At 42.9% G+C, this 24464-nt stretch overlaps 1 long non-coding RNA gene across 1 annotated transcript in view; it reads left to right on the top strand.

Annotated features, from left to right (window-relative positions):
* Positions 1 to 4339, top strand: part of LOC130152690 (uncharacterized) — an 85163-nt gene extending 80824 nt beyond the window's left edge. Inside the window, exon 4 of the long non-coding RNA XR_008823083.1 lies at positions 4114 to 4339. This is a non-coding gene — a long non-coding RNA (uncharacterized LOC130152690). The remainder of the gene's footprint in view (positions 1 to 4113) is intronic.
* Positions 4340 to 24464: the final 20125 nt, after the last annotated feature.

A 24464-nucleotide genomic window follows, 5' to 3' on the forward strand; every position in this document is an offset into this window, starting at 1 on the left:
TGCAGCAATCCAAATACCTGCCAGCGACGTCAAATGAAGCACCGCTCACTTTTTCAAGGAGACTTTATATGAGCTTTTGTTTTTATTTATGAAATAAAAGTCAGGAAGAACATATTAAGTTATCTGTGCAGGGGAGAGCATAATTGTCTCTTTGGGGTGGCTGTGGAGGAGTTCAGTCACCTGGGGAGCATGGTGAGCATCCCCTCATCAGGAGAGATCATCTCCAACTTTTCCACAGGACCTCAGAACCCTTCAGCATTGATGCCCATTATCTTGGGGTGCCACTGAGGCTGCATGAAGTTGTGTACCAAGAGTAAGTATGAATGATCATAGGTAATCATCTGAGCAATGGAACACTGATCTTGCCACAGTGAAGAAAAGTGTTGTTTTCTTTTTTCTGACGTATTCTGTTAAAAAAGAAGCCCGATGTTGTATGACAAATAATTCAGACTTGTTTATTACAATCTCAGGAAAAGCAGCAGAACCTCAAAGGTAGCAACCTGGCAATAAGTGGCTTTTATGCACCTTTCATTAGACCAGCAGAGTGTCCTAGGGACTTATTTCCAGACAGGTTCCCACCAGGATCCAGAGGTAAATCAGGTGGCAATCCTGAAAAAACGAAGGAGAGATGGGATGCAAAATGGGCCATGTCCTGACTTCGCTAGCTCTGCCCCAGGCACTGTGAGCCCCTCATACTGGCAAGGGTAATGTGAATGAAGTAGAGGTTGACATAGAGGAATGCAATAATATGAACATGTAGAGGCATCACTTGTGGCTGGGGCTCCTTGGTTTCGGCATTCTGTCACTACCAACTGAGATATATTTCCTCCCCAGGAGGGAATATGATCTGAATAAGACAGGAAAGGAGTAATAGGAAGTATTATTCTTCCAGTGTAACAGATAGGCAGCTGAGGCAAGCAACTAAATCACACCTCTTTAGTGAGCCTGCAACAGAAATTGGTCTTAAATCTGCATCTCCCGGGGCCTATTGCAACACTTAAGCCACAAAATCAGTTTCTTTCCCTGTAGACTATCTTCCTTCCCTGTACAAATGCTCAACCGGTGTTCAGCTGTTCTGCAAAACAGGGCTGGCCAACTCAGAGGACCAGCCTTTCTCATGAGTCTCCCAGTGCTGCTCACTCGGAAATACCTTCAGCAAGCTGGAGGATCAGAGAAGGCCCTTGGAAAAACTGGCAATTAATCCCTCAGGTTCCATCTTCCACTTCACCTAAATAGTGACTGTCCACACGAACCACACAAGTCAGCCACACTTCATTTAATGATGACTTTTAATACAAGTCACACATGGAAGTAGCTCCGTGCCAGTGTTTTCTAACCTCCATCCACTAGAGACGGCTTTGTCAGACGTGCTCATATCCCCTCCCGCCATGCCAAGGAGTGGATTTGCTCTCATTCTTTCTGTCCATCTTTACCATCACACTTTTTCCATCTTCTCATTTCCTTTAGACGAGAAAAGCAGCATAAGGACAGAGCATGTTTTATGTTCTGGTTGCAATGAGATGGAGATTGTCTTTAAAGCGTGGTGCCTGATGGATCTGAGCTGTCTCTTGCTATCCAAGCAAAATTAGAACATGGTCACCCATCATCTTACCAGCTGGCCATTTTTTGAAACTGGGGATATAAGTGGTCTTTTGAGCAGATACAAATTCATACACCTGCCACTTCCTCCAGTCTTTCCTCTCTCTCTCATTTGCAAACCATGTTTGGGGGACATGGAAAGAGGCATGAAGCAAAATATTAGACATATATGTCACCTGTCAGGTTTTTTTTTTTGTGTGTGTGTGTGTGTGATCTTACTAATCATAGCTTTGAGCATGCTAACACAGTGAAAATAATATCTAGTGATAAATGTTACTGATAGTGAACCTCAAAAAGTATCGGTGAAGATTCATCTGCCTGGACATCTCTCTGAATCTTATCGAGCCATCTGAAGTTCTAGCATCTGTGAAAGCGTGCTGTCAGAGACAGACTGCCTCACTAGCAGAGGTGCGTGTGTAAGGGATTCTTTTTTTCCAGTGCTGGATGATCAGAAAGGACATTGATTTTCCAAATACACATTTTAAAAAATGTTCTCAACAAACAAAAGGTAAACTTGTAAATTGGAGTGGTTCAGTTGAAAGATTTATGGTGAACTAAAAACAAAGTTTCTTTTAGCTTTTGATATTTTTTTGGAAATATATCCCAAAATACTCATGCCTTTTTTTTTCTTTTCCAAAACCTTCACTTTCTTGAGTTAAAATGACTGACTGAATTGACCAACATTAATGAAATGTCTGGACTAAATTGACCAAGCTGTATTTACTGTTTAAGAAACAAACAAACAAACCTACACACACACACACACCCAAAACACCTTTCATACAGAGATCCAACCCTATCAGAAAAAACTTTCTGACGCCATCACAGTCTTACTGCTTTATTCAGATTGTCATTAAAATAACTAAGGTGAATGATTTGCCAAAATTTGCTCTAGTTTGGTTTGGGACATAAATAACTTCTTTGAATTTTTTATGTTGCCTGAACATTGCTGTCAGCTTTCACAAACCAGGCAGCATACCATCTTCCTTATTTAACAGAATTTTAGAAGAATTTGAATCAGCTTCTTAGAGCAGAATAAAGCAATTAATAGGGCAACATCAAAGACAAATTTTTAATAGGATCTGACCACTTAATTCCCTGTCTGGCTGCTGAGTATTGGTAAACCTAATCAGAGCTGGCAATAAATAAAATGTTTGTGACATCAGCAGTTCTGCCTGAACACTCAACATGGAAAAAGCAAGGCTTTTTATCAGCAGTGGAGACACTGGTATCTTGGGAACATGGGAGGCTTGCACAAGCATCCAGGAATTCAGTTCTTTATTCAGATCCTTGGCTAATATTCTCAGCACTTCTTAGTCTGCAGATCTTGGCTGAAAATCACATGCTAACATGCCCTTTGCTATTACCGGGGCAGGATATTGACTGTAGAGGTCTGAGTGGTAAACACCATGGAGACACCTTTGCCTTGGCATTTCTGCACTCTGCATGCCGAATGGGAGTGGGAGGAGCAGCAGCAATCAACATGTATATTTTAAGTTAACCACACTCCCCTCCGCCCCCCCCTTTTTGAATCAGAAAAGAGCCTTGCTTTAGAAGTTAAGTAAAAGGATTGGGGGAAAAAAATAAAGGAGATTCATAGTTTGTCCTTTCCCAGCCATTGAATTTCGGTATACCACTGGGGCAAATACTGCTGCAGTGTCAACACAGGAAAAAAAAAAATCTTGATGAGCAATACTTAAATAAGCCTATTGAAAGCAGAGCCTCCACATCATCACAGACTTCAGAGCTCTCATTCTTTGCTTACAATATGCAGACAGTTTAATGGTATCAGGTTTGTCCTGCTTTACCTACTGGTGCAAATGAGATTGCTGCTCAGATCAGGAATACCCATTTTCTTAACACAAGCACCTGACCGTGCTCCCCTTTGGCTTTCTGGCACCCGTAAGCAGAGGAAAACTGGAACCGCGTGGCAAGCACACCGCAGTGTGAACCAGCTAAAAGATGTCTATGTGGCAGGAGATGAGTCCCTTAGGGATAACTTCAGAGGTGTTCAGGAGGAGTTCTGCTAGGCAGAGGAAAAGATGGGACCATTTGGCCAACTTTCAGACATGTCTCTTCTCCCGTGGGTATGAACCGTGGGGAAGTGCTGGGTTTCTACAGCCTGCGAGCTCTGTGCCTGCCACCGCTCAGCCTTACTGGCGCATCTCTGTGCCACACTCAGTGGCACAAGCCCCAGCCTGCCATCCCATTCACTTTGTGCAGCACTGACAAAAAACCTGGGCGAAACACCAACCTGGGTTGAAATCAGCTGGTGAACTTACCAGTGCCTGGGGGAAGAGCCCACCCAATCATCTTGGCAGTCAGCAAAGTCAGGAGCGGTTGGAGAATTATATTTGCTTTGCTCAAAACATGTTGCAATTTAATGAGAAAGAATTAGAAGCTTGATGTCACAAATACTACAGTTCCTTTACAGGCTGAAGGAAAAAGACTGGCAAAGGATAAGCAGAAATGCTCTCTACTGAAGTACGTTTTATTTTCATTTTTTTTTGCTAGGTACCTGTTAATTAGGATGAAAGTGGGAAACGCTATCTAACAAGGTTCCTGGGAGCAAACTGGAAAAAGCATTAATGAATTCAACATTACGAGATGGTTCCTAAGCAACAGAACATTTCAGCTGAATATTAACTCTAGTCACAAGGAGAGAAAAAAATGGTCTCAAGAATAACCTAAATGTCAGTGAATTAAGGCAATGTCCCTTCTGTGCAGAACTGCTATTGGACATCTTACGGCAAGCGTGGTTTGGGTAATGTTTGAACAAACTGGTGGCTGACAGTTTAATTTCCAGACTTTTTTGGGATTCATTTGCTGCTTTAGTATTACTCATAATTACGACTGTTTATAATAAAGCATCTTAGAAGCTGAGGTAAATCGCAATGGAAAGACATAAATCCTGTAACATCAAATTTTATAGAAACATACTCCCATGAGTGTACCATCCATGAGTATAGACTAGCCACAGTGTCTCTTCAAGTTGAAAAGAGATGAACATTGCAAAATAGTGGTATAGAAGTTAGGTTTTGAGAGATGAGAGTACCAATGGGAGGATTATGTAGCTATTTGGCCAGCTAGTGTGTAGTTAGACGTGGCCAAAACATTGATCAGTACAAAAAGTGGGATTGCATACCCCAAGATAGGTTATCACAGATGTTAAGTAGTAGCCAAGCAGCTGACTAAGGGGAAGAAATCATTAGGCCATGGAAGTTCAGATTTTTTCAATCACGTTATCATATTCCCAGACAAAAATCAAAAGTCCATCACTTTCTTCTGTGCCTAAGCAGGATTTTATTTCTTAAAGATATACAAAGGATAAAGCTTTCCATCCTTAAAATTATAACTCTTACCCTTTGAGTATGCAGTGAAGTTTCTGAAGATGTACAAGTAAATTAATTTGTTTATGAAATAAAATAAATCATGAATTCAGTCCCTTCAAAGAAGAGCAGCATCTAAGATGATTTCCTCTTTGTTCCAAATGGTTTGAGAAGACTGGAAATACAAACTCACGTAAATCAAGAACTTGCAGCCTAGTTATATTTAAATAGATTAAGTTAATGACTGTATCTGAGCTTGTGTAATTTTATGGAGGTTACCAACATTCTTCTGGTTGACAACCAAGGGAAATCTAGTTCAGAGCAAATGGGGAAAGTGTGAATGTTGGGACACTGGTATGTTTTGGCAGCTCTGCCAATGCAAATCAGGCAGTAAGTGCCAGTTGTCGGTGTTTGCCGGCAGCTATCTCAGAGCCGTGGTTTGCAACCTGCAAAGTCTATGGACTAGTTGTGCCCACGAAAGAAAACCAAATCAAGCAAGTTCTTACAATGTGATATATTAAAAGAGGTTTTTAGTTTCTCTAGTATATGTGTAGACTTACAAAGACTGAAATTCAATATGAAAATCTGCCCTTAAAATGAATTTTAAAAAATACAATTTAAGGCAGATTCTATATAACTGCTAATCTGTAGCACTATTATCTAATAACAGTCTCCTTGGGTTTCTTTCCCAGTCTTGTATGACATTTCTGATAGTTAAGGGAAAACAGAGATAAAATTGAAAAGCTTTGCTAGACAAAAATGAAGTTAAAGTGGAGTTTAAATTGCATCATGTGTGTAATGTACAGGTGAAAACTTTTTGAAAGAGACTGCAATTAGCCCCCAAACCAAATCTTGCAAAACCTGGTTCAGATTTATTACGCTGAAAAGAAAAAAAATAATTTTACATTCAAGTATGAAAAGTAAAGGTGATAAGAGATCTCAACGCTGTCTGCAGTGCTTATACTGGGGTGAGAATGTGTGAAACATAATTGAATGAGTTTTTAAAGACCAACACTTAGAAGGTGATGATATTGAGTATCTGTTAAGTGTAACCACTTTCTTATTTCATGGCGTGACAGTGGCCAGGCTAGGATGGCTCAGTGCTTCTTCATGTGACATCTGAGCACTGGAGCAAAAGAGCTTTGTCCATGATGGTCAAAAAGAATACAGCTAAAGGAGGATCTGCTTTGGGCTGCTGTATTTTTAATTTTCCTTTTTTTTTTTCTCTTTCTTTTTTTGCCTTGGCCTATTGAATCCATTTCCCCTCGTACCTTTTTCTCTACGTATGCCTACACAGTGGAGAAGCAGTCCCCACCTAAAAATAACCTGGTTTTATTCAGTGCAAAGCATTAGCAACCTTGCATGCAGGGCTGGAGCAGGCACTCGGATCTAACCGGCTGCACGGCATCAGGCAGTGAGGGAGAAGGTGGTTCGGGTGAAGTAAAAGCCTCCGAAGGGCAGGGAAAGAAACACTGTGCATGACAGCGTGCACCACGCAGAAGGTTCTGCTTCACTAGGAACTGTTAATTGTCCTCCACGTGGAATTAACTCTCCACTCATCCCAACTACTACTGCTGCATCTAAATCTTCTCTTTAATGGGCTCTCAGGGAGCAAGCGGCGTGCAACCTGAACTGTGCTTGCCACTACATCAATCTTCCCCTCATCACTCTCACGCTATGCAGCAATTGAGAGGAACAAGCATCGAATAGAGCCACTTGCCCTGGCTGTAATTCCTGACCCTGAGCTGCTTCTCCAGTGCTCAGAGAGGGATTTTCTCAAAGAGGGAGGGTATTTTCGCAAGAGCATTTCCCACAGTGGAGAAAAACCTTGGGATTGGGCAAGAGGGAAGAAGGGATTCTGGGCTGGGCAACAGAAAACAAAAATGTCTATGGGAGGGCCAACAGAGAAAGCAGAGGGATCTGCACGTTTTCAGGCAGGAGGCACCTCTTGATTTGGAAGGCTGATCTGATGCATTAGAGACATGCTTTGGCTGTAAGCAGTCTAGGATCAGATCTGCTTCTGTGTTTTCACAGTCTCCAGCACAATGGGATTGTGGAAATAAATAGGAATAAAAGTGATTGGTTTGAGGAGGGAGCAAGATAAGGAGCTCATTGGGAAGACCAGGGCAGGTAGCCTTTATTTCCATGATCGCCTGGGGATCCTGACTTGAGAAAGAGATCTGGTTAATTATAACTGGTCAGGCATGCCATTCATTTGATCAGGGAGCTGAAGTGTGTGTACACAACTTCAGGAATCCAGTAATTGTTTGTAAGAAGCAAAGGGTCAAGGTGAACAGTTCTCACCATGTGTTGAAGGCTTGAATTGATTCCCATAAAACTGCCAGCTGAATAGTCCAGCTGGCAAATATAAACTCATGAAACACTTTTGCAAACAAGAAAAAAAAATCCATTGATAGATGATACTGTTTACATGGAATAAATTCTCCATCTCTGCTAAGAATAAGGGCTCATAGCTAAGCGACTGATTTCGCAAGAGAAGGGTGGGAAGTGAGCTCTTTTTCCCCCTGTGACCAAATTACATGCTTTCCATTCACACATCTAGGTGCAAGAATAACCTTTCTGCAGACATTATTTTTTTAAGAGTTTAATTAATATTTCTGTTTGCCTTGAGTAGTTCACAGAAACTGGGAGGCGGGGGGGGGGGGGGGGGGGGGGGAAGGCAGTGTAGCAACACAGAAAAAAGAAAGAAAACCCCAGTGTTACTTTAACACTGACAACAAAAGTCACCCTTAGATGAATTAGTGATAAACTCCTGGGGAAGATTTCAGCTCCATATGGTGATATTTAATATTAGTCACGTAGAAACGGCCAAATCAACTCCATATCCCGCAGTACCTGCGGGACCTGGTCCTGCCTGTTTAGCATTCCACTGCGGCCACCGGTGAAACACTGCAATTGTCTCTCCTGGTATAAATAAATAACTCCAGAATGCCAAACAGAAAGGGGTGGGGATGGGAATGATAAACCCTGAGCCAGAGGCAACTGCATGAGAAGGCGAGTGGCAGGGCAGTGACTGATTTAGCGATGCTAAAGAGCCCCGACAGAAAGAGCCTCCAACAAGTCCATGTTGGTAGCACAGGTCCTGTCTGATGAAAATCAGGTATTCGAGGTGCTGTATGGGTTCACAGGCTCTGTGGCTCTGACCCACTTTTTCATTTCTGAATTCTTAGTTACAAGAGCACCTTTTCCTTCTCATCAGAGAATAAGCCTAAGCCTCCAAGTCAGTGCATGCATCCAGATTTGGCTCACTGAGGCACAGGGCTCAGCGTGTTCATGCTTGAGCTTTGGGGTTTAGGCTGATCTCGATGGAGAAGACAAGGCAAGAACAAAGCTTGTCTGGGCTCTGCTCCATCCTGAGCAGCTGTTCTTCAAAAGCCGCGTGTGAGAAACTTACTTTCTTTGAGGAATAAGCTTCCCTGTTTGTCTTTGCTCCCTGATGCTCACAGTACAACTACTAATCCTGGCCAAGCATCCTGTCTCTTGGAGCGTAACCCAAAAGCTGGAAGCATTTGACTCCGCTCAGCAGGAGTGACTGAATCATTTTTCTGCCTCTAATGGGACCACTACAAGCCCTCTCCAATTAGCCTTAAATCACCAGTACACCAAGAGCTGTTTTCAGGAACAGAATAGAAGCTGCGCTTAATCCATGCTTGTGTGCCATGTAGCACTGCTTCTCCCTCTTGAGTGTGACGTTCACAGGAAAATAAATCAGTACAATCCTCTCCCAGCACCTGACCTGCTCACTTTGCATGAGTATGCACTGCTGGTATATAGGTTTTGCCACAGATTCACAAAGATGTTTTATTTGGGGCTTGTTTTTTTGCAAGCCCATCGACAGTGCATCCCTGATCTGTACACTCCAAAGCTCATAGCTATGGAGAATTGTCCTGTTGACTTCCCAAGGTCCAATATTCACAGAAGACTCCAAGGCCATGGTAAGGTGGGAAACTCCTGGCATACAGTCTTTTTTTATGGATTTTTATCGTTTGTTTTCCTAAAGTGATAGAAGCGGTGAAGCAGCAGCCACCAATGAAAATAAAGCCTCACATGCTTGGCAGCAGGCAAAAGCTGGGTCCTGACTGAGACAAATACCCTGGGCAATGGCTTTGGTAAGTTCCACCTTACTACCCTTACATGTGTGAATACCTCCACACACACCCGCAGCACAGATATATGGCCCGCATGCACTTACATGGTATTTATAAGCAGAGTTTTATTTCCCCTGCCCTAAGCCAACTTATTCTTTGGTTTCCTACTGCCCTGCAGTCCATCAAAGCCAGTTGCCATGGAAATGGTTGTGATGGGCTTTCACAATGTCGTTGGCTGTCCACGGACATCAAGAGCTTTCTCTGCTGATCTGGAATCACCATCGTAGCTTGTGGCTCAAGATGGTCATGTCACTGCTGGTACCTGTAAGCTCTCAGAGGTACAACCTGTGTTTCTAAGCATCATCAGGGTCTGAAGTCTGGCACAGTAGCTCCTATTTTTGAGCTAGCTGGAAATACCCAGCTTACTAAGAAACTGTAAGGTCCAGCCGCCTGTTTCTCACAGTCTGCTTGTCATTTGGTGAAGCGTGTTTAGCTAAGTGACCAGAGGAGCGAGGGGAAGGAGAAACTTTGCCTGTGGTGGGACTGCTAGAGAAAGCTCTAAAGCAAGAAACTGCAGGAAACTGCAAGGAAGTAGGAAACTGCAGGGGTATGAGAAGTGTGGGGTTTTTTTTCTTTGTTTCAGCAGTGCTATCAGCCTAGGAAAATTGGAAGTGACCTAATCCTTTGCCCAAGCAGTACTTTTTTTCATTTCAGCAAAAGATGAGTTCCTTCTGCAGAGTGGCAACACACAAAAGCCCCTTTTTCACATTTGCCATAACAACTTTAGGGGGACTGAGATTAATGTATGACTTTCACTTTACAGAGTATCAGTAATTCTTCCATGGGCTGAGCACACTTTGCTGCCTCCCGAATACTCCCAGGAGCAGCAGAGCTAAGGATAATTATTAGCATCATTTGTTATTATTATCTTCTCCCTTAAACTATGGCTTTTTAGGAGACCTGCACAGGACACAATCTGCTACTAGGTCCCAGAGGTTCTTGCAAGCAAAAGATTTGCAGGAGCCGGAAAAATACCCCATGGTTTTTTTCACTTTCATTTTTAAATTGTTTACTTCAGAAATGTATGAAAGCTGCCTCTAATCTATGCACAAATCATCCAAGCTACTTTCTAGCCCCCAAGTCTGGGTTGAAGTTCCTTGGAGTCACAATTAATAAAAGACCTTTTGTTTCCTCCAACCACTGCATGTTTTTGCTTTACTTTACGAAAACTAGAGAAAAAAACTCACCACAGATTATTTAGGAGGGAAACACAGCAATTAAATGGTGCAATAGAAGGGTAAGGGGCAGAGGGGGCTGCTGATTTTATCTGAAAATCTCAGACAGAATTAAGTCGACCAAGCACAGATTATTTTCCTTCCAATCCTGATTCATAGTTAGTAATTGGCACAAATAATCAATTGGAACCACGGCTCAAATGCATACAACAGAGGGGCCTTGGTAAATGATTCTCTTCCATGAACTTATTACAGCTGATTAAAATCTTATCATTGATTTTTTTTGAGCCACCCTGGGGAGACCAGACATGAGGTCAAGCACACAATGGATAGGTGTATCATTAAATCTGGTCCTTCTAAGAGTTAAGAAGAAATGCCAAGAAGTTACATGGAAGTTTTAAATCCTGAGATCTACCTGTTTCATAACGTTTCGTTTTGACAACAGCCATCCCCCTCACATCCCACACCCCAAACCAACGAGAGATTTAGTCACTGAGAAGAGAGCATTGTGCTAAATACCAGCTCACAACATTTCCAACCTGGGGAATGAAGTCAGGCTTATGTGACCACTTTCAAGCCCCTAAACCAAAAAGTTTGTCGTCAAGTCCTATTTCTTCCCCACCCGTGTTTTGGTCTCTTCACTCAAAAGCATGGACACAGGACCATTGGGAAGGGGTGTATGGCATCCTGGAAAGGAAAGGATGTTGCCCAGAGCAGGTTGTGAGGGAAGATTAGCCCAGATTTATCCAAGTCAATCAAATTACTCTAGCCTCTAACTGTAACCTCCTCTATAGTCAGTGAAAAGACCTCCAGGGAGCGATTTAGTTTGCTACCATCTGCCCCAGTTAGACATTAAGCACTAAGTGAGGGCAATTTGAGCTTGCACACAGATTTGAGGAAGATGCCATTCGGACTATTAAAAAACCTCAGACACTACAGTCATTCTACTGAAATTTATGCAGGAGAAGTTTTTAGGTGTGGGTAACATAGCAAGAAGCCTCTTTGACATACATTTTGGATGCCTAGCTTGCATGGCACACAGTCCAAGTAAAGGCAAGGCACAGAGTAATGGAGCAATGTCAAAGCTTTAGTGAACTTTAGCCTGTTTCTATGAGATGCTGAGCACAACATGTGAGCAACCAGATACCCTCAAGGGCCACTAAGTCACTGAGAATTGAAAGCACATCGAGCACAAGTTTGGATCAGGCCTGTTTTTCTACCTCCTAATCCACTCCACCTGGCAGAGCAAAACCCTCGCTGCGTGAGCGGATGGTCCATGCCTGTGAAGCCTGGAGGCACCTGCTGCTCTTGCTGTACCTTAGCAAACCGCTGCCTGGGAACTTGGGAGGGATCCAGGTCCCTGCAAGAACAGACAAGATGCTGCTTCATGTAAACCTCATTAGCATTTCTACTCTAAATCTTTTTCAGCTCTACCATCCATATGTTTATCAGGGAAGAAAGGCAAGGCAAGGGAGAGAAGAAAGCAGCTAGCATCTTTTCTAAAATCATTGCGCTCTCATTTTAACTTCCATTTCGTGCTGACTTCCCTCCCAGCTCCACCCCCCCACCCCCACCCTAAGTTTTTTCAAAACCTTCCTCCCACTTTCTTTCTTCTGTTCACTTGTCTTAGATCTTCATTAACTGTGCAAACCTGGAAATGTTTTCCCTTAGTAAAGACATCAGATTTAAAACAGTAACAACAGCACAGCATCTTCTAATCCACTAGTGCTTTTACTGTCCCTTCATGAATGATTCTGGTTGAAACTCAAACCTCTCCGGATTGACTGATGGAAGAACCATGTGGGAAGAAAATAGACAATGAACTTGGATAGCAAAGGCTTCCCAGTGATTAGGAGAGGATGCATCAGCTTGAAGGGAGCTATTTAAACCACAGAGGCGCTTTTTTGAACTCCCTGCGTTGGTAGATGTGACAGGTTCAGCTGGAGAGGAGGGACAGGAGCTCACTACATTGCTAGGCAGGTGACTCTTCAGCGTTTGATGCTCATAATAATATTGCTCAAAGGTGGGCAAAAAAGGATGCTGTGAGCAGTGTGTCAGCACCCAAACAGCTTTTCTGGAGAGGTAGTATGAAGAAATCTAGGAGATTCTCAGTGCTTCATTTCTGTTTTTCTTTTAAACAAAACCTTTTGAGGCCCCGTTTTGGAAGATGAACAGATTTTTCCTTTAAAGGTTAAACCAAAGCTAAAAAATGAAATGCAAATTGTTTCAATTTAACTCAAGTAAAATGGGTCATCTGATCTGGGAACATTTCCCTGTGCTGCCCATTTCCTCGGTTCAGCAAACAGCATGAAGATAGCAAGCAGTGCCCCAGCCAGGGCTGCTGCGGAGCCCCTCATCTCCCCTCAGCCAGAGAGGGAGCAGACTTCGAAATGCAGGTTTTCCTTCTGCAGACCAAATGATGACATCCAGGTCTCTCTGCTCAGCTTCTTCATCCACCACTAAACCGAGTAACATACTAGACCAGTCACGTATTTCTGTGCAGGCAACTACAGAGCTCCACGGGGAGGACTGAGGCTTTCTCTGGTCTGGAGAAAAACTGGTTATTTTGCCAGACACATAGTTTGGGTTGTGGTTATTTTTCTTTGTGTGAGATCAGGTGGAACTTTCCTCTGATGTCAGCTAAGCTTTCCTGTCCCTGCTGGTATGCTGCATGGTCTGCCTGATCAGCTCACCTAGAAGTTTGATGTAACAGCCACACCACTACTGGTAAATCTAGGACATGAGAGACATCCTCTGTCTCTCCTGCTGCCTTCTCTTGTGAAGATTAGGTATGGGTTTGGGTTTGTTTTTGGTTTTTTTTTTTCATTTTTCATTCCAGGTCACTGACGTGGGGCAGAGGGCGATGGGACATGTTATTTGACGGCAGGTACAGCAGCTGTTCTGCAAATATTTCTCAGACACGTGTCTCCTGTATGGCTGCCTCTGATGGAAAGGACAGGGTTCGCTGACTTGAACTGGTCCCTTCCTAGTCCTATGCCTCAAACAGCTAAATAGTCCCTTACTGGTCTCAGAATTAAACCCCGCACCGCTCCTGGACTCTCCCATTCTCAGGGATGTTTGTGAAATGGGTCAGTGCAGTGCCACAGCTAACTGAAGCTTAAGCAGGCAGAATTTCTTCCTCCCACAAAGAAAGTAGTTTAGAGTTAATTGAATCAGCAAAGGCCTTCAAATAGTTCCACAAGTGACTGGCTTCATTTTGGCCTTACAAAGCCAATCAAATCAGCAGAGAATCAGAAAAGCCAGTCAATGACTCACATTAGTTGTCTGAGAGCGCAACGGGGGAAAAAAAACCCCAAAATAAACCCAAACAAAACAGGAAGGCAAAATAAAAAACCCCAACCCAGACTGCAACTCTTAAAAAACTTGGCTCACCTCAGATATGGAAGACCAGATGAAAAATTGGCTCTGTGAATTGCATTATAGATTTTGAAGATGGGTCTGTTTCTGAGAGCCTGAGATTGAATGTCTGGTACATGCTGCTGAAGCTTACTGCAGCAGGGACCAGCCTGCACTGGGGAACGCTGGAGAGCACATGCGACAAGCCCAGGGCTGACTGCACAGATGTCAGAGGGTCTGTGCTCATGCACACTCTGCCCAGGGTACTGGATTTGCTGTATGTACTCAAGCCATTTGCTTCTTGCAAGTTAAACAAGTCAAGCATGTGCACAGCAGGCACATGAACATCAGCAGGTGGCCCCCAGGGCCCACCCTCAGACTGGAGAGGGCACCTGAACTTTGTAAAAACATCATCATACATCCAGGAATTTTTTCCAGAGCTAAAAGCAGGACTGCCTTCTTCAGTTTTTCAGTCACATATATTAACTGAGAGGCTTTGAATTTTGCAGGTGGGTGTCCATCCTTCTTCACAAAGGAGCACACAGAGCATCCTTCACCATTCTGGGCAAGTTACTGTGATACATAAATGTGGCATCAGTATCACACAACTGGCACAACATGCTTCACTGCAAATTTGCTCCCTCAGTTGCCATAGAAAAGGCACACCTCGGAGTGCTGCAGGCTGCAGTCATATGGTGTATTAAATCCTTGCAACTTCTCACCCCAGATGAGTACAAAACACCCGCCACAACCTGGCAATTCTAAGGCAGTGCTAGAAAATACAGTCAAAACAGAAAAGACCAATTAAGCCACCTGGTTCATTTCCCTGCCAGGCAAAGAATTAGGTTGGATTTGAGGCTCATATTTGCATCTTTTTCTAGTTTTTATTTTTAAATGAGTCTGTTATAGCAGGCACCAGACTGAGAGCTCATCCTTCATCCCAGTTTTTGTATGCTCTAGACTTAGATTTAGAGCTGGTAAATATTTTTTTTGAAGATCATTTACCGTGTCCTTTAAAAAAATGAGCTATATAAGGAAAAAAAAGAAATCATCATGAAAAGGATTAGTTTCGATGAATTTCTTTGTTCAAAATATTTCAGAAGATCTTTTGCACATGAGAGTTTTTTGGGTTGGCTCTTTGGTTTATTTGTTTGTGGTTTTTTATTATTTTTTGCCAAAAAGCCCTGGTTTTCATTACTTAGCTAGTGGGTTAGTAAGGGTAAAAAATAGATCACTGTGTGTAAGACAAGATGTTTCAGGCTCTTGCAAAAAAATTTAAAAAATATCCAAACAAAAGATTTCTTTCAGATTTTGTCTCAAAAAACACATTGAGGTGTGATTTTTCCTCCAAAAATGTGGAACAGAAGTACTTTTGAAGGACTTGAATTATTTTGTGGGACAAACCCCTAATTTTATAGTTGTACTACAAAAGCCCTGGAAAGTAAAAGATGAAAACAGAGCCCTGTATTGCACTTCTACAGCAACAAAAATAGTAGAAAGGGACAATCGTTATTTTATTTTACTTTATTGGTAAGAATTGGCTATGCTAATTTTGATGGAATAAATGGGCACAAAAGATCAAAGATAGTAACATATCCAAAGCAAGCAAAACACTAAAAATTCCTGAATGAACTTCAGAAGCTTTCTTTTTTTGTTTGTTAGAGTTTAGTAAGCAATGACAAGCTCTAGTGGCAAGCAATCACAATTAAAAATCATTTAATACTTTTATTAAATATGCAAAACAGTGAAGAAATCTCCACAAAGAGTCTTTGTAGTGTAGAAAATCATGCAAAACTTACATTTTAAAAGATCTCTGATTCCCTATTTCTTTAGCAACAGCTTCAGTTGTGTAAGATAACCCCTTTAGTCAATCTTTTAGATAGATTTAAAGGTAGCATTTATGGGGAAAGGAATAAAGCATTGTGAAACTCGTGTTCTTGCCCCTGTTTTTAGAGCCAAGATTTTTTCCTTAAAAACAAAACGAGATCAGCCAGATGAGGAAATGTGATGCAAGAGAAAAGAGCAAGAAAGATAGCAAATAATGAGACCCCAGTGCTGGAAAAGGGCAGCTGAAATCTTGGTCACCTTAACCTCTCAGAATCTGGGCAAAATCCTACCACTGCTGGATTTTTAAGATACTGGTTTTGGCTGCCTTTGTATTCATTGTTGTTTTGTGGTGTTCTCGCACAGATGCAATCTTGTTTTAAGCTTTTTTCTTTTTTTTTCTTTTTTCTTTTTTTTTTTTTTTTAACAAGGCAAAGCAAAGATAGGGATAGGTTGGAGAAGAAATAAGGGGAAAGAAGAAAAAGGGAAAAGAACAAACCCAGCTCTGCTGGCAGCATTGCCAGCTGTTTGGCGGAGGTTGCGGAGACAGCACTGTTACTTGGTGCTATCTCTAGAGCTCATTGCAGTGATTTTTTTCTCCCTAAGCAAGATGGCAAAAGCCTGGCTCATCACAGTGACCAGAAGAACCTGTGGCCTCAGCATCTGCAGTGGTAAAGCTTGTTTCATCTATGCTCCTCTTTTTCTTCTAATGTTGTACAAAGGATCCTCAAGGATAGAGACAAGGCAGCCTAACCTCTCACCACACAGTCATCCAGCAGATGAGGAAAAACTAGGAAAAAAACAGTTGTTTCCTGTCTCCCAGGTGAATTCCCTGCCCATTGGGATACACCACAAACTCTACAAATCCAGCATATCCCCATCACCACTCCCACAGCTTTGGAAAAGGTAAAGAGTCATGGTCGAGACAGTTCAAGCCTTCCTGTTCTACCTTTCACTTGTCACTTCTCATTCAGGTGATGAAGTAATCTGATTAGGTGAGTTGGGAATTATCAAGATTCACTCACTATCTGCATTTTCACATCACAGGCAAAGGCAGAGATTGCCAGAAAACTGTGAAATGCCTGCTGAGAGCCCAGTTCAATTCCCGTGCTCCCAATTTTAATTCTGAAATCAAAAGATCTGAACCATCTTCTTGCTCTATTCAAAACTCTGCCTGTCTTCAAGCTTCTGCGAGAGCCCTTTTCCCCCAGCAGTATTCTGCCTGACCTAACCACACTCTCAGGTGTCTGTCTTTCCCCTCCCTTCACCATGATAGAGCTAGACTGGTGCTCTTCAGCTGGATCATTATAGTTATTAATTATATGTACAAGTAATAGAGATTTTTGTGACAGACTAGAAAATCACCCAGACATACACATAAATATCCTGCAAGTGGAGATGCTCCTGCTCTGAGGGGGAGAAATCACTGATGCAGACGTGGTGCATTGGAAGGGCTGGCTGGGTAACCTAATCAGCGCCACAGATCTCAGCAGAGTACATCTACATTAATGAATGCCCAAATGGACAAAAGGTGGGACAGAGAGCTCAGTTTATCACGTCTGCGTTCAACTGCAATGTCTTTCTGGCCTCAGTTCTATGTAATCATGTTTCTCAGCATGTGTTGCGCTCCATGTACCTTCAAGCATGTGGTCTGTAAGATCTTGAAGGAGGAGATGGATCAGACCTCGCATGTATGTCATGCATGACCTACTCGTTGGCTGATGCCGGCCACCTGCAAAATTATGTCACAGAAAGGACTTGGCTTTATGGATGGTCTCCTAGGAATGGTCATTGCCTATTACTTATGTATCTTGGAACAGAGAAGCAGGACACTCAGGGAGTGGGAAGAGGGCACAGGGATGGGAGGATCAATTTTTCAGCTCAATCACAGCAGTCAGTTTATGCTGTCATAATTAAAAAGGAAAATAAAGAAGCAGCAACATGGCACTGAATCCTCATTGCCTTGCTGGAAGGGGAACTGCAGCCACTCCTTTGCTACACAAACTGCTTCATCTAAGCCAAGAGTTTAGCACTTCTGGCTGGGGGACATGGTGGGGGATGTTTTTGGTAGTGCTGACTTGATCCTGAGCAGTGTAAACCATATGTGATTCATATATCACAAGCATTAAGAACACTTCTCTCTCTTTACCTCCTCTTTTTTACTCTTTGCAGGTGAGCAGAGAAGATGCATGCTCCAGGTTTCAACCAAAGCATTTGTGTTCTAGGGAGATTTTTATTTTTGTTGTTTAATCCTCAAACAGGAAGAAATACTAATCCCAGAAACTGGGATGGAGATACGTGTCAGAGGGAGCAGAGAAAGCGTGCTGACTGAGGCTCTGTGTGGTGAGCAGCATGGACACTGCCACACAGCAAGAGTATTTCAGATGCAAAGATAATTACTACTGGACTCACAGCCAAAAAAAAAGAATAAATGCAAGCAAACAACCAAAAAAAAACAACCCAGAAAAAAACCAACCCCAAACCAAAACATTAAACAACTGGATTTCACAGGGGAAGGGGTACTTTTCTGGGAAGGTCCCTCAGCAGACATTTTTCTCCAAGTCAGTGCTATTCTCAGAAAACCATGTGGTTTTTTTCAGTACAACAGTGCTGCTGAGCTACAGAAGTCAAAACAGACAGTAGAAGAGACAGTATTTTGCTCTGCAAGCAGAACAATATTATCAATGAGAATTATGTTTGCAATGAAAGACCATCGCTCGTCCAGTGACTGGAACTCTCCACTGACACTTCAGGAGACTCACACATTCTTCTTGGCTTTACTGCACAGCCTTGGAAAAGCTGCTTTACCCTCTTGCTCTTTTCTAACTTCCGCCAGCATAAACCCTTGGTGTCTTTGAATATTGACACTCTGTTAACATAAATGGAAAAGTTTCTTGAACAACACAGCTGCATGCATGAGAAGGACTTTCTGTAATTATTGTGGTAGGGGAAAAAAAAAGAATTAATTCTTCGAAAGTGCTCGATGCCTTGCTATCGATTGAAGGTTTTGGTTTGGCTTCTGAAAAACAAATTGAAGAATGAATTCCACCTTTATTTTTGGCTGGATTTTGCTTTATTACATCTCTTGATTTCAAATTAGTCTGCTTTGATAAGTCAGTTGAGGTTTCTTTGCTTCCCAACATAAATCGGATCAGGACATTTCTGACTACTGTACCAGATTTTCAGGAGCTGGCATTCAAGCAACACTGCTATAAGCTCTAGTTGAAACTTACTGGCAGTAAAACTCAAAATTTGTGGAAAACATAAGAAGTGGATGATGAGAACTTGTTTAAAAGCTTGAATAAATATTCACCAGGGAAAACAAAAAGGCTGTGCTGCTTTCATAGAGCTAATATTAATTTACTGATTTCTTGATTAAAATGAAAATGGAAAAGTGATTCCCAGCAGGTCCTTCTTTTCTTGCTAAGTTAATAGCAGGGATGCCGTTACACTGAAAATGATACATTTGATGTTAAAACCTAGAAATGTGCTCATTTCTTCAATTCATTCACCCAGTGAGGCTCAGGGATGTTCCACTTAGTTAGGACAACATTCCTGCATTTGTTAGATTGAAAGAGGAGGACAGAAAGAACAACCCATCATTACATTCCTAAACAACTGCGTGTTAACTGGAGCCCAGGAGTCTGATGCTATGAAATGAACCTGAATGGGCAACACAACAGCAATCCAGTATCGCTACTGGTCAGCCACTGTGAGTTACAGAATGGGAGCAGAGAGTAAAAGTGACTTGGGAAAGACAGAGCAATGTGGGATCTCTAACTTCACAGAAAGAAAGAAGCCACCATAAGCAAAAGATAGATTCTTGATCAAAGCATAGGAAAGATTACTTGTTTAAATACATTCTTTACCATGATCTCAGTTCAGGCAAAGACAGAAGCTCTGGGAGGTGTTCCTGGGCACTTGGAGCCCAGCGGTCATTCCTTTCAGTAGGATCTCTGAGACATCTGTTTGGTCTGGCAGAGGTCTTTTTGCGTCTCTGTGGTGTTTACCAACTCATGTTGACATTTGATGTTAATAGTAATTGCAGATGCTCAAAGATTTGTGTCCTTCACAAAGATTCGATACTATTTATTGCTTCTACTGTCATTTTGCCCTTGCTGTTGCTCCTTCTTGGGTGAAGCAAGTTAGTGAAGATAAAGTCAAGAAGTTTTTTTCACAAGGACCCCGATACCTGATGGGAAGACTCATGAGGTTGAAAGGGGAAAGATCCAGCTGCAAAAAAATCATGTCCAAAACGCCTTAAGACACCTGTAGGATGTGCTGCCTGGCATTTGGCTAACAGTTTCAAAAAGTTGAAGGTGTCCACTGGGTCCTGGATATACCTGCCAGCCTCTGCTGCCCTTGGGCACCTAGCATGCCACAGCTATGTTCAGATATCTGGTTTTGTCTCAAAATGTCGGTGGCTTTCTATCAGTTATGTAAGGGGGACATTTACTTTCAAAAGAAAATTTAATCCCTGAGCCAAGAAACTTGAAGACAAAGGGTCTGATGAGGTACAGCTGAAGTGTGCAATAGTTTTGGCAAGTGCCCAGTCCAACTTGGTTATCACCAGTCAGCAGAGCCTTGGCTGCTCCATATCAAAGAATGATCCTTTCTGGGCTGCCGAAATGACATGAAGCTGATAGACAAGTCCCGCTTGTTATACACCACAGCTCAGTGGTGGCCACACACTCTGTAAGTACCCAAGAGAAACCCAGACTTTGCAGCTGAGTTACAGTACAGATCCTCACAGTACAAGGTAGCAACCATCATGTGTAGCTCTGAATCAGCTGTCTTTGGAGAGCTGGATGCACTTGAAAAGGCCGCTGCTACCAGCTGCACTTCTCTAAGGTGAATTCTGCATTTAGTGTGCAATTAATTTTCCCTTGCATGAATGAAAGGGACGCTGGATTCCTCAGGGACAAACATCCCTGTGAGCTTGGCAACCGGGCAAGAGATGTTTCTCATCACAGATTCTGGCAGGGAGGGTGTTTCATTTTAAATATTTTTAAATACTAACCAGGATAAACATTTTTTGTTGGATTCCGGAACTCCTCAGGGAGAAAGTCCTTGTTGTAGGAAATGTGCAAGTAGTGAAATTCCAGCAACAACACAGAGCCGATTGTGTTACTTGTGTTACTGTTGTGCCTCCAAAATCAATGCAACATTAAGCAGTCAAAAGCCATTATAAGGCTCGATCTGTTTAGCTGGATGCATAATGCACTCGGACTTATGGTCAGGTCTGCTCTGTTCCAAATAACTAGAATCAAATGAAAGTTTAGCTTGCAGAAGAATATGACTTGAACCATGTGTGCAAGTTGGCTGTAGGGGCAGTGTTTGGGTATAAGCCATGACTATCCTAGTGTCGAAACTTCCCAGCCTGGAGAACAGATTCAGTAGGTCCAGACAATAGAGTGTGATGCAATACAAAGGCAGTGCTAAGGATCAGGAGCATAGCACTAAATAACATTATAGCACATAATAGTATAGACACAGACTACAAGGCTGTAGAAGAGCAGGGCAACTTTTAAGACATAGCATTGTGAAACGCAAAATTAATACTAACCCTACTATGACTGAAGAAGAAATCATTCCCAGAAGAGAAAAAGCAGTAGGAATAACACTACAACCTGTCCTGGCATTGTGGTTCCAAGGTGATCACCAGCTTTTGGATTGGGAAGTTACCTGAGGAAGGAACATGTTCGTACTCCCTGCCCCAAAAGGGAGTGAAAAAGCCAAATGGTATCTGAAGGGGCTACAGGACACCCAAAGGAAGAAGATATGACAATTAAGTATAGTATCCATATAAGTTGCGATTGTTTGGGACCACTGCAAAACAGTTGCACAGTTCCCTCAGAGGAGTGACTGAACAACCAGCTCCTGGCAAACAGATCACCCTTGGCCGGTCTGGTCATGGTTCTTTTCTTATTTTGCACTTGTAGGAAAACAGAAGCCTGATCTGAGGGTACTGTTCAGGGCTTGCCATGGTAAGAGGCAGCAGATGGAAGGATAGGGAAACTGCTGATCGTGTGCTGCACCCAGGCTGAGGATACCCTGGGACTCCAGGGGTAAACCCATACCTTTGCATGAAAAATGCACAAATAAACCCCTAAAGGAATAAAACCAGAGAGAGTCTGATTTTCTGAAAGGGCCCTTTAAATGATCCAGCTTGTGAGTTCTCTGTGCACAGAGCCAACATAGTTGATAAAGTGATGGATTATTGGATCAAGCCTGGCAAACATCTGGAAAACCCAGACCAGCGAGCTGGAAGACTTGCTTTGCCACATCCTAGAACACCATCCGGGCTTTGATCACACACAGATCTGTTGGGTTTGGGCATTGCTTTCTCCCACAAAAGAGCCGAGGAGCAGCGCTGTGGAACACTTGCACTTTGCAAGGGGAGCTCTGAGAGCAGGAGCTGATGGAGGGAGGCAGCTCACTCGACTCAGTGCAGAGCTCAACAGCAAATTCTGGCTCCAAAGAGCATGTGAAATTTGCAGTTCACTGCAAGCGTTTTTGCTGATTGTGTCACACCCAGTTTCCCAAGGAGGAGGCAGGGGAACTCAGTCTTATTTGCATGAGTTTCACATCCCTCTCCTTGGCTGAGAACACACTGTGCTATTCGATGGACAGCTCCTTTCTGATTCACTGCTCTAATTATGTTTTACAGCCGGAATATGGTACTTATGTCAAAGCTGATGGGTAAAATTCTACTGAGAAGCAACAACGTTTTGTAGCACTCTCCTGTTGTTCATTTCCATGGCTTCCCTTCATTTTTTTCCCCTCAAGGCTCATTTTCCAGGCACTAGTCATTCTAGAGAGAGATGTTCTCACCTCCTTGATGCTTTCTTTTGACTAACAGCCATATTCTTTTTTTTTTATTTGTTTATTTATTGTACATATGCAGGCATATGGTGACAGAAAGGGAAAATAAGTAGAACAGGTTTATGATTTGTCTAAAGTAGCTGGTAAAGAGCTGTAATATCTGTCTTCAGGTAGACCTCCACAGTGACAATAATCCTTTTGCACAAGAAAGTAAGACCATACAGGTTTGGAGATATGTGTACAGCTTTCCAAGACTAATTCAGGCCCCTGTGCTAAATGGAACTGCCGCTGGTATGAGCTCTTATCCCCACATGCAGAACTTCACCTGGACCACACATCAAGGGAGAACAGTTATCAGTCAGCTTCCCCTCTCATCACAGACAGAAGCCACCAGCTAGAGCCGGGCAGTTATCTCTTAGTCCCAGCCATCACTGGAGGGACAACCCCAAATTTAGGGCATCTGCTCACTCTGTTTTGACTTGTTTACTGCTCCTGAGAGGCTCAAAGAAGCCATCCCTCGATTGCAAGTCTGGCCTAATTGTTCCTTATGCAACCAGCTCACAGCACTATGCAGCCCTTCCTGAGGGAGAAGGGCTGGTGCCATTCACCCCCACCCTGTGGAAGAGAGAAAGAGGCTATTTCCGAGGTGACAGTCACAGACAGCATGGGACTCCAGAGCACCAGTGCTGCTGGGCTTCGCTTCACGCCATTTTCCTTGTCTCCCCTTATTTTCTTCAGCTCAGCCAATGCTGGAGCCGTTCCCAGGGCTCGATTATTCCCTGGCTATTTCATGCTGTAAACTACAGCAGGATGCCACACCATTACGTACAGCCAGACAGATCTAGTGTTTCTGTGCGTGCTTGGCAGGTACAGAGGGGAGAGGGAGGGGCGAACATTTACTGCTGCAAGAGCAGCGGGATCACAGCTTGGGTAAGGGGGGGCGGGGGGGAAGAAACCCAAACATGATCTCTCATTTAACTGCGCTGAATGACAAATTGCTTACAGGCAAGGCTGCCCACTGGGGAAACCAACACGAAAATGATTGTATCTCATTTTCTAGAGGCTGCTGACCAAAGGAGGAAGGGGAAGAAGGTGCATTTGAAATGCTGGTCAGGTGCTTTATGGTGCTCGACCACAGATATTTTCTCCATTTTCTCAAGAACATTTGGTATAACATTATTCTTAGTCCTTGGCAACATTCAAATGAAAAGAAAAACCTCAGGTGACTGTTTCAAAGGTAATTTTCTTTCATTGCTTAACTCCAAATACTGCTTCAGCAGAGCTCAAGGTACAGATGGTTTCCTTTTCTTTTTCTTCTTCTTATTTTTTTCTAAACTTAAACCTGCCAAACTTAGGGTTCAGAGATCTGTCTTTTCACACTGCACCTGCTGATGGTCCAATCACCTACACTGTGCCGGAACAGTACTTTTGCATCACCCCTTCCCTGCCAAAAAACACATTCTGCTGTTGCTAAGGAAATCTTGTACCCAAATCTTGGCAAGGGAAAATAAATGCTTAATTTAAACAAAAAAACACAAAAACAAACCAACAACCCACCCCCCTCAAAAACAAACAAACAAAAAAACCCCACCACCACCAAAAAACTTTTCATTCCTTTGTTGTATTTGTTTGCTGTACCATACAGTGCCTATTCATAAAACATAAGCTTCATTTTCTTAGAATTACAGAATAATCTAGGTTGGGAGGGACTTCTGGAGGTCACCTAGTACAAGTGCCTGCAGAGCTAACTTCAAAGCAAGTTCAGGCTGCTGAAGCTCTTTTGTAGTCGCATCTTGAAAGCCCCAGGGATGAAGAGCCACACCTTTCTGGGCCCCCTGATTCTGTTCTACAAAAAACTCATATCACATTTTTTTTCCTTATATACAGTCAGAAATTCCTTTGCCACAACTTGTATCCACCAGCTCTTGTCCATTTATTATGCACCTCTGAGAAGAGTTTGGCTCTGTCTTTTCTGTAGTCTCCCTTTAAAAGTTCGATTCACTCACTAGCTGGTCACTGTGCTGAAGCAAGAATCTCCCAGCCTCACATATGTGGGTCTGCTCTGCCCTCCCCTTCTCAGGTACCTCATCCTGCTCGCATTTTCTTCCCATTTTTTCCCTTTATCTTTGCCTGAGATGACCCATCCCACACATCCCAGCATGACCAGGCTGAGCAAGTCTATCATG

This window comes from Falco biarmicus, chromosome 7 (assembly GCF_023638135.1).
Source record: "Falco biarmicus isolate bFalBia1 chromosome 7, bFalBia1.pri, whole genome shotgun sequence".
Classification (NCBI taxonomy): Eukaryota; Metazoa; Chordata; class Aves; order Falconiformes; family Falconidae; genus Falco; species Falco biarmicus.